General features: G+C 42.8%; 1 long non-coding RNA gene across 1 annotated transcript; it reads left to right on the forward strand.

Annotated features, from left to right (window-relative positions):
- The first annotated feature begins 4,530 nt into the window (after positions 1 to 4,530).
- LOC102553773 (uncharacterized) lies at positions 4,531 to 11,165 on the forward strand. The gene is made up of 7 exons (XR_015674467.1): positions 4,531 to 4,715; positions 5,249 to 5,346; positions 5,758 to 5,894; positions 7,903 to 7,947; positions 9,240 to 9,298; positions 9,886 to 10,034; positions 10,608 to 11,165. It is a non-coding gene; the product is annotated as an uncharacterized LOC102553773 (long non-coding RNA).

Consider the following 11,165-nt stretch of genomic DNA (forward strand, 5'->3'; position numbering starts at 1 on the left):
CATCCTTAAAGTGCATCATTGAGTCATAAAAAGGGAGACCAGAGCAGGTATGAGATGCAGGAGAAAAAATGACATTGATGTTGCTCAGAGGTGCAGATCCCAAACAGAGAAGACAAGAGTGGGTTTGTTTGCAAGTAAGACCCTCAAATAGCAGTCTAACAAGATCATATTATTGTTGTTGTTGTTGTTGTTATTATTATTATTATTATTATTATTAAAGAAGACATGTCCAGGTACTCACCTGTCAGTGTCTTACATATCAGCGACTGAAGCAGAGTCCACCTCTCTGCTTAACTTTTATCCACATTTAGCTTTTATCCCCAAGACAATATCAAAGTTCCTGCTTGCATCCATGTTCTAGGTGGCTCCAAAGAGAAAGTGGGGGTCCAAGTGGACACCTGTCACTTACAGTTGAACTATGTGGGAGCCAACTCCACAACTTACCAGCTTCACAGCCCTGGCACTTTCCACCTGCTGCATACTGTTTGCTGACGACTCAGAGGAAATACTTGTTTGTATTTCTGTTTGGAATATCTGTTAGAATACGGTCCTGGTAAAGAAGTCTATCGTAAGTATAATTCTCTTTTATTCTCTTCTACATAGTTCCCCATGCGTCCCCTTTTGTGTTGGGCTTACTGCAGCTCCGTTTTTCTGATTGTGAACTTTAAGTTGACAGTGTTTATCTTTTCTCAACCATTCTCCAAGTACCTAGGCCGCAGCTACATAGCGAGTTTGAGGCCAGCCTGGGGAGTCAAGCTGCTCCTTCCTTAGTACTTCTGCTCCGATGAATAGGTCATTTGGGGTAACTCGTCCAAACTCACAGTCCTTTCAAGCTGGACAGTCAGAAACCACAAGTGGAGAGGCAGCCATGAAGTCATGGTACAGCATGTGATCCCAGGGCTTGTGCTTTGCAGAGAGCATCTATTTATTGCTGGAGAAGGGGAGCATCTAAGACGACATCCTCCAGCATCATCAGAAAGATCCAGCCATTTCCTAACGAGTCATATGGAAAACAGCAGTTCACATGCAAGCTCCTTCCTGTTTCCCCGTAAGGAGTAGCTGCTGCCTTCTCCCTCCATGCAGTGTCCTGTAGACCTGGTCAGGATAAGTCCATCTTCTTTCTTCAGTTCCCTGGCCCTTACCCTGGGACATAGACAACCAAGAAGCCCAAGCCACAGATCCACTGTTCAGCACAGACCTATCTCTCCAGCCAGAGCTACCTGAGTCAGCGTGTGCACACAGGTCACTTGGCTTTTTTTTTCCTTTGTAAAAGGAAAAGGCAAAAAAATTCACGGCTTAAAAGTAGAAGTGTCAAGATGGTGTTACAATTATAGCACCAAAGTCTGGAGAGATGCCTCAGACATGGAAAGCATTAAAATATAGAAAGCTGGCTTTCCAAAATAGCTTTATGGCACTGATTTAAATGGTTTGGATTTCTCCCCTTTAAAGTTTATTTTACTTTCCCTTCTTTTGATTGTAATCAGTCATCTGAAGGATAACTGGTAAGGAGCCTTGTCAGCGTAGGTAGGTGGCACCTCTGTCTTCCAAAAGGCAACGTGGAGGAGGCCTTTCAGATCATAAATGTCTCTTCTGTGATTGTGTTTCCTTTGGTGAGTACACTGGGGACGACGAGCCTCGCTTGTGATGGGTAAGCACTCCATCACTGAGCCGCTCGGCACCCCCAGGCTTAAGGAGCAGAAGTTTTGAAATGAGCTATCGAAAGGACATTGGGGAAAAGGGGGATAGAGGGGTCTTCAAGTACAATGGTTCAGACAGCAGCTGTATACACGTAAGGAGGGCATAGCACTCCAGAGCTGAAGGCCAAGGCTATTTCCCTTTCAGGTTTGAAAACAAGGAAAAAGCAAATTAGGCACCTTGAGTACCCGCACCATGAAAACTGTCACCCAAAGCCTTTCTTCACGGATGAGAAATGTCAAGGGTATTTCTAAGTTAATTGGACACACCATCAAGTATGGCGGTCTCAAGTGCATATCCTTTGAAAGACTCGGAGTTGATGTCTTTTGAGCCAGTGCCTTCATGAAGATCTTTAATCTTCAGCAAAAGAAAAAATGTGGTAAGCTCTATATCAGTTCTAATTTTTAAATTAGAACAAAGGTCTCTGCTCAGGATGGTTGCTACTGGAAGGGGCCACATCATCTTGAGACACGTGGGAGGCTGAAAACCTAGCTGGTTAGCTACTCGGCCAGTGAGTGAAACACAGAGAAGAGTTTGCAATGCTTTCTCCAAGCTTCCGCCACCCTCATTAATGAATGACACCCACAATGAAAACAGTGCGTCTTCTCAAGGAGAGGTAGCAGAATAAGGCAGCATCCTAACACTGATGGCCATGTTCTTCTGACTCTATCAGCCTCTGCAGCTTGCGTGTGGCATTTCCAATTCTGTGTAACTATAGCCTTCCAGACGTGCTCTTTTTTGTCCTATGCCTACACTGCAAAGAGATAAAAGTCAAATTTTAGTTTTAAAGTTCATTTTTTTAATGTTTATGTAACCAACTTATGAGAGCGAGTGCTATACCCATAGACAATTCCAGGAAGTCTAGCGATCGTACAGGATGCTGCGGAAGGTGCTCAGATAATGGAGGAATCTGCCCGCAGTGATGAATGAGCCTTTGAGCCAAAATGTCAGGCAGGTCAGCTAGCAAAATGGCAGCTGTAAACAGCCCAGGCAGAGGGCAGGTTTGCTATGCATGCTGCTGCTGGACATCAATCACCTGATGCAGAAGAGCTCTGCGATCAAGCTACCACAAAGGAAATTGACAAATTTGTAAACAGAAAGACTTCCTCAGACCGTAAAGTGCAGGAATGTGAGTGACAGGGCATTAAGTCCTGAAGGGAAACCCACGCCAATCGTCTGTTCATTCATTCATTTAGCAAACATCCTTTGAGTGTCTGTTTAAGTACCAGATACCAGAACGTCCTGGCGTTATAAAGATGGAGTAAATGGCTCTGTGCTCCATAACTGTTGGGTCTCATTGTAACAAATGCCTTTTGTATATGCTGGACAAATGCACACGCATAGGTGCAGCAAAGGACACTGCAGAAACGTTGTAATTGCTGTTGGTGACATTCCACAGATGGGAAACAATGGCAGTAAGAACCAGAGAACACACAATAAATACTCTTCGGCAACAGAAATAACACAGTGACCAGGCTGCGGGTGAATGCTGCAGGCGGAGCTGACGTAAGGACATCACACTACATGAGCCTGTTTACGTAACATTTAAAGGTGGAAAACCATGGCACTAGAGCACAGAACACGGCTTTCATGGAAGATGAGGAGTGAGTGTCAGGTTAGTGAGGAAGGGGACTGCTGGGTACCATTCGATTTGTGAGCTGAGTGGTAGGCACCCCAATGTAGTTGTTATAGGTGTCTCTTTGCTCGTGGGTCCTCATCAAGGACAGAGCAAGACTCAGAGAAAGAAGCAGCAAGTCAGACTTCTCAGAGCAAAGGAAGATTGCATGCATGTAGATCTGAGGATCCACAGGGCACACCTTTTACCTACCACATTTGTGCTTCTTCCCAGCATCTTCTCGCTACCGTTTGGCTGGAGGCCTTAAGGGATGTTTCCCTACCCCAACACGTTTGCTACAACTCCTCATGTTGTGGTGACACCCGGTGCATAAACTCATTTCCACTGCTACCTCGTAACTGTAGCTTTGCTACTGTTATGAATGAATCATAATGCAAATATTTGATATGTGACTCCCAAATGAGTTGTGAGCCACAGGTTGAGATTCCCTGACTTAGAACCTTTGGATCTAGAAAGTTTCTGTTCCTTTTGAGATTGCTCTGGCCCTTGTGGTCGGTGTCACGGCTACATGTCTTGAGCTTGTCTCCCTACATTGGTCAGGTGAAAATGGCTGGATCCATGCCTGCCTCTCAGGTGACTTCTAGGCTGTGTCAATTAATACCACCTAAGACAATTTCCTTCTCTTTCTTCTCTATTCCTGCTTCTCCTTCATCCTTACTGGGATGTCTTAGATGTTACGTCATTCTTCTGAAATTCTGTCAGTATTTGGGTTTTTTTTTTTTTGCTTGTTTGTTTTCATTTTTTAAGACAGGGTTTCTCTGTGTAGCCCTGGCTGCTTTGGAGCTCATTCTGTAGACCTGGCTGGCTTAGAGATCCACCTTTCTTTGTCTCCCAAGTGCTGGGATTAAAGGTGTGTGCCACCACCACCAGCTTTGTCAACATTTTTAACAAGACCTTTTTTAGTAAAGATATAATCACCATATTGTTAATATACCTAGCAAAATTATCAATAATTCCTTTGTAATGGAATACTGAGCATTTCTAGTTTTTTTTTTTTTTTTAAATTTGGATGTCTTTCACAATTGATCAGTAGTTTTCTGGAAATTTGCCCCCTCCCTCCCCCCTTTTTTAATTCTTAAGAGCCCATCTTTTTTATCCTCCTTTCATGTAATAATTTATTACAGAAACTGGCTTACACTGGTTTGCTTTTTACGGTAGGAGGTTCCCCTCCTGAGCCTGCTATAGTGCTTCTGCTTCTCATTCCTTTGTTTAGCGATGGGTCTCATATAGCACAGCTTGGCCTCCAACTTACTATGTACCCAACGATGACCCTAAACTTCTGATCCTCCTACTTCTACCTCCTGAGTGCTGCTGGGATTTTAGGAATGTGCCTCAGTGCCCAGTTTTATGGCGTTTGGAGATCAAGCCAAGGCTTTTGTGTATGGTAGGTGACCATGCAACTCACTTGGCTACATCCCTTACTTTCCTTCTGCTGGTAAACATGTTTGTTCCTCTATCTCCTGGGCCGTCCATCCTACACAGTGTGGGGTTCAACTTTGGTTTAAGTCATTCATCTGTGTTGAGCCTTAATCTTCATGGCTTTAATGTGCTTTAAGACTCTGTGTAGTTTCTTCCCGAAGCTCTTTGTTTTTGTTTGGTTTCAGTTTCTATTTTATACAGCTCTTAACTTTGACAGTGGCTTCTTGCTCTATTAATAGTCCCCAGACACATAGTCAACTGCAACTGAAACCTCCAAGGTCAAGTTCTGGGTCCTTCCCATCCCAGAATGCCTCTGGGAGAAAACTTCCTTTCTTATTCCTCGTGTGCTTAGCTTATTATCATCTTTTGAATTTAGAGTCCTGCAGCTGTCTTAGAAGACAGACTGGGTCACTCTCCCAGAAGGGGTGTCAGAAAGCTCACAGCGAAGGGAATACTTAGCTGTTGCTACAACTGGAAATTCTTCCTCCCATTCCACAGCACTTCACTGTGTGGACCAACAAATACTAGGTACAAAGCCAACTGAAGTCAACTGCCAAGTAAGGGACTGCCATTCTATTAGCCCTCCTATACAGTTGGTAAGTCTGCTTGTCCTATTTCCACTCTGACAGTCTGAATGACTCTCTAGTATTAGCATTCCTTTTTCCCCAACACTAGCACAAAAAATGTTAGTAATTACCGAAGTTAGATAAGTCATGGTGCGCACAATGATCCCCCTTTTAAAATAAAATAATAAAACTGGAAAATGATTAATTCTTTCCTCATGCCTGAGTCAGGTATGCTTGAGTCGGTCACTGTCGCATTGACTGGGGGAGCTTAGAAGCTGTCTTTTGAGTCGATGGCTCAAACAAGCTTCGGCCTCTCCTGGTGCACAAGACCATCGCATTTGATGCTATTTATTACGACTGAACCCTGTTCGTGTGGTATCAGCCTTGTCTCTGTGGAAGCCCGTCTATTATCAAAAGCCTCTGCGTGCTTTATGTTCAAAGCGCCCAGCAATGGATAGAAAGCCAGGACTGTCCTAGATCAGGGGACCGTCACATCACCCAGAAGCTGAGGAAATGATTACAAGGCACCTGTCTGAGCTCTGCATGGTCCTGCTGGAGAGAAGCAAAACACCCTTCAGGTACATTTTTCTCAAATCAAATTGACATTGCACATGCAACTGGGGCCTTTAAAGGAAGATGGACATGTTTAAAAAAAGGTCAAGTACCTTAAGGCCAGTGTGGGAAAGATGCTCCTGAACCCCCTCAGAGATGGGGTGAATGTCAGAGACCAGGCATAGTGACAAGCCACTGACAGGGATCCTACACTTCCTGCCAGTGATTTTATTTCTTGGTGTCTGGAGTTTTCCTCTAATATTCTTTTGTCTGTTTTAGTTCCTCTCTTTGTTTACTTGTAAATGTGGTATGCATGTTTGTGTGCACATGGGAATCCAGCTGCTTATGCATGTGTGAATGCACGAGTGTGGGAGCCAGAGGTCATCTTTTGAGGAGGGGTCTTTTTTGTGAAGTCGGTGCAGTGCTCACTGATCAGCTAGACTGATTGGCCAATGAGTTCAGGGGATATATTTGTCTCTGCCAAAATCCCCAACTAGGGTTATGGACACACAAGACCCTTTCCAACCTCTTATTTTTTCTTTTTTACTGTGGGTGCCTGGAATCTGAACTCGGGTCCTTGGGCTTATGCAGCAGATGCGTTATTAACTGAGCTACCCAATCTTAACTTTTACTCTGTAAGTGACTCAAAACACACAGAGACCAACCTTTTCCTGAATTTTAGAGAGCATTTTAGGTCCAAGTTCAGCTTCCTGGTGCCTAGCAATGAATTCTGTGGGAACAAGTCAGCCACCAGGAAATGATGCAGCATGGACACAGTTCCAGAAAAATAAAACAAGAAACAAGTTCATTCCCATACCAAACTGGTGTGTAAAGACAGAAAGATCAAACGAGACAAAGGCTATCACAGAACAGAAAAGACTTAGAAACGCAAGGATCCAGATTTACACAAGCCAAGTGCAGACTCTCACACAGGCTCGAAGCATTTCCATTGTTTGGCTGTAGTCACTCGGTACTGCACCAAGCCAGTGTTGAGCTACTTAAGTCACCCTCTCATCCTAGAAGACGGAGGGGAAATATGGATAGCTTAGGTGTAATTCACTGTTTGTTGTGCTCTTTGAGGTGGATAGATCCTGAAAAAGAAAATGGTTTCTTGCACGCTAGATGAAAAATGACTCAGTGCCGAGATGGCTCATACCGCCTGTCTGTCCCCTTCCGTTCGTCTGCTGAGCACCTGAATCCATCAAGGTGCTCTCTCTCAGGGGTGACAGCTGATCTTCCCTGGACAGTGACCATGGTCAACAAGTGCTGCGTAGGATTATTCCTTGTGGCTAGAGCAACCTTACTTTGGTCTAGTGAAAGATAGGAATTATTTGATCAAATCAACCCCTGTGTTAAAATGCTAGGATAGTAAAATGGCTGAGTGAGTGAGCGATTTCCCTCAAGCTTGGTGACCTAAGTCCAATGCCTGAGACCCACATGGTAGAGGAAAGAACACGTTCCCCAAAGCTGTTTTCCTACCTCTACATATATGCCAATCTATGGGTATGTCTACATGCCTGCATACACAAACAAACACATGCAAAAGTAAATTAATTTAAGTTGGGGGGAAACGTGGCTCAACAGTTAGAATTCTTGCTGTTCTTCCAAAGAACCATGCAGGGCAGCTCACAGCCATCTGCAACTCTGGCTCCAGGGATCAAACAATCTCTTCCAGCTTCCACGGGCACCAAGACTCATGTGATGACACACAGGCACATGGGCACACGGGCACATAAATAAAAGCCAATCCTTTTGAAAACCTTTTTTTAAAAAACCCACCTCTCTTTACTTTGGATTTTAAAGAATTAGAGTTTTCCAACATTTTTACTTAAATGAATATACATTGCTCAAATTGGATGTTCTGATTATATTTCATATTGAGGAGAGAGTTTATGACATTGGCTCACCTAAAAGTTTTATTTTACGGTATTAAAATATTCATGTTGAGACCTAGAAGCATTTTAAGAAAGCACTGTAACTACTGATCAATTTACCATTATTATTACTTGTTTCTCTGTCTTCACTCTCTTCCAGGTCTTGTAATTTAACTGCTGCCAGTCATATCTCAGAACAAGTTTAGTAAGTTTAAAAACCTGCATCCCATTGGTTAATATTTTAACTCTATATTTATTTCATCTTTTTGCATGTTTTTTCAACACATAGCAGCAGTGGACCTATGAGGTGATTTGGTTTTTTTTTCCTGCACAAAACTGAGAAGTTTAAGATTACATAAACCACTTCCTCTGGAGTCTGAAAGCAGCTGAATGCCTTGCTATGTATAACTAGCATATGTGTGTGTGCGTGCATACATATGCAAATCAATACATGCATTGATACATTTGCATTGGTGAAATTCTCAGGACCTCTAAGAAGAAAATCAGATGTGGAGTTTGGGGACTTTTATCAGAGATAGAGGTTTTTAGTGAACTTAAGGTCTGTAAAACAAAAATAACAGAAGGGCAGAGAATCCTCCCTAATGCTGTCAAAGAACGGGGAGGGGGCAGAACATAACAAGACCAATTTTGTTTATATTTCAATAAACAGGCACTGGAAAAATTAACCAAAATCCTCATAATATTTATAGTTTTGCAGCATGTGCTCTGTTGTTTCATTTACTGCATCATAATTCTTGAAATGGAAGGGGCTCTTAGTAGCAGAGGAAACAGGAGAAATGGAAACATTTATCTTATGTATGCTCTGCAGAAGGAACCCTGAAAGTGGGAGAGGTAGGGCAGGTGGGAACAGCTGCAGCCAAGGAACCCTGAGCCAGAGCCCAAGGACTTTGGGTAAGAGAGCAATGTGGGTTTATGTCTAGGAGGAAGTGCTCATGAGGACTGGGAATGTGGCTAGTTGGTCGAGTACTTTCCCAGCGTGCACAAGGCTATGGGTTGACCCCTAGCACTGTATAAACTGGCTGTGATGGTGCACAGCTGTAATCCCAGCACATAGAAGGCCCATAGAAAGTTTTAGACAAGTTTGGGATACCTAAGAACCTACATGGAGGAAGAGAGGAAGAGGAAGAGGGATAGGGAGACGAGGAAGAGAAGAGGAGGAGGAAGATGGGGAGGAGGAAGAAGGGGAGGAGGAAGAAAAAGAAGAGGAGAAAGATGGGGAAGAAGAACGGTAAGAGGGAAAGGAAGAGGAAGAAAAGGAGGAAACTCTTTACCCATTTTCTCTTTTGCACGCTAGAATCTCTGAGGGTTTCTGCATCCTGGCCATGCTAAGCCAAACTCCCTGCTAGGTAGTGTAGTACACGCTACAGCGGTGCCAGGAACTAACTGTTTTAGATGTCCCAGGTGTTTATTGCACAGAATAAGGGTTTAGAACTACTGAGGTAAGAGGTTTTTCCTTAATAAGTTTTTTTCTTGCAGGGTCAGCTTCTGAAGATGTTTCAAGTTTATTATATGCAATTACTATAGCCTGATTTTACGTGAGTAATGACCTCTCAGTTCTCTGGGCCAGTGTGTAGGCAACCCTCATGGCTATGAGACAGAAAAAAAAATATTTAGCACATTCAAATATTTAAAGAGAAAAAGATCTAACCTGATTAAAACGACTGAAAACAATTGCTATTATTCACCCCATTTTAGTGGTATTTCTTTGTCGTTTGTGTCTGCTTTTTTATATTCGTGGTGCATGGGTGCCGCTGACATGTGTATGTGCACATGCATGTGCACATTCTCACAAGTGGATTCTCACAAGATCAATTTTGTCACCTCCATTTTAAACTTTTAAAAAACTGATGTTAAGGTCCCCGTGGTTGACATGATCATCTAACCTTTTCAATCATATTGAAATTTATTCCAAAATGTTTCAGAAGTTATGTGTGAGAGGAGTGTTTATAAGAAAGGATTTGCTGATGATGCTCTTCTACAGTGTAGATGTAGATCAGTACAATACAGTGGCCATATTTGAGACCTCAGAAGATAGAATTTTCTAGTCAGAGGAGACTGTAGTAACTGAGAGGATTGAACTTAAAAAGTGGCAACTGTTGTGAGCTAACCTATTGTGTTCCAGGCAGAGATCACCTGACTTCCCAAGACTTCCCTCAAGCCCAGGATTGATTGACCTCAGACATGATGACACAATAGAAGAATGACATGAATTTTGTCTGAGGGCAGTTAGCGGGAGGCTGGAGGCTGAAGGCTCGAGGCTGGAGGCTGGAGGTGCATGTGGGTAGTGGGACCTCAGAACAGGGTGACAAAGAGCAAGTGGGAGCTGCATATGTTGTATGCCTGTGTCTTCCCAGCCCAGACCTTGTAATGAAATGTAAGAGATGAACAAAAGTTTAAGGAAGTGTAAGGCACAGTTAACAGTTAACGGTCCTATGGCCTTTTAAACACACACACACACACACACACACATATACATATATATATGTATGTATGTATGTATGTATGTATGTATGTATGTATGTATGTATGTATGTATGTATATAACTGCAGGAGCTTGTAGAATCCAGGAGAGGCCTCAGAGAAGTGAAGTTACAGATGGTTGTGAGCCATCACGTGAATGTTAAGAAGGAAACTAGTCCTCTGTGAGACTAGTAAGTACTCTTAACCAGCTACTAAGCCATCTCTCTGGCTCCTTAAGTTAATTCTTAAAATAAGTTTAAAGAATTAAGTACTGAAAAACCAACCCATTTTTTTCTCAGTAATCTTTTGTTGTTAGCAATCTGTTTATTTTCAGCTTGGACATTCATAATCACACTCCTTTAAAACATTCTCTTTACCCTCTAGGTATGTCTCTTGGAGATATGGCTTCAGTCAAGTAGTCTAATCTACATGACTGCATCTAAAAGAAACCCCTACTTTTGGAGATAAAATGGAATACTTGTCCACTTGGTACTAGGGATCAAAAAATTGGCATACTTTTGCACATTAAAATCAATAGAATAGTGCTGGAGAGATGGCTCAGTGGTTAAGAGCACCCGACTGCTCTTCCAGAGGTCATGAGCTCAATTCCCAGCAACCACATGGTGGCTCACAACCATCTGTAAAGAGATCCGATTCCCTCTTCTGGTGTAACTGAAGACAGCTACAGTGTACTTATATATAATAAAATCAATAGAATATGTTTATTCTGGTATACCTGTTACATAAAGATGTACTCATTTACTGTTATTTAAATTAACATTTAAGGGCAAGTGACAGGGCTCAGTGGATAAAGTGCTTGTCGCAAAATCACAACAAATTGAGTTCAGTCCCCAGAACCCACCAGAAGGTGGAGAGAACTGATTTCACAAAGTGATCCTCTGCCCTCTGTGTGCACGCACAAACACAGACTCACACACACAC

The sequence above is a fragment of the Rattus norvegicus genome, chromosome 2 (genome assembly GCF_021556685.1).
Source record: "Rattus norvegicus strain SHRSP/BbbUtx chromosome 2, alternate assembly SHRSP_T2T, whole genome shotgun sequence".
Classification (NCBI taxonomy): Eukaryota; Metazoa; Chordata; class Mammalia; order Rodentia; family Muridae; genus Rattus; species Rattus norvegicus.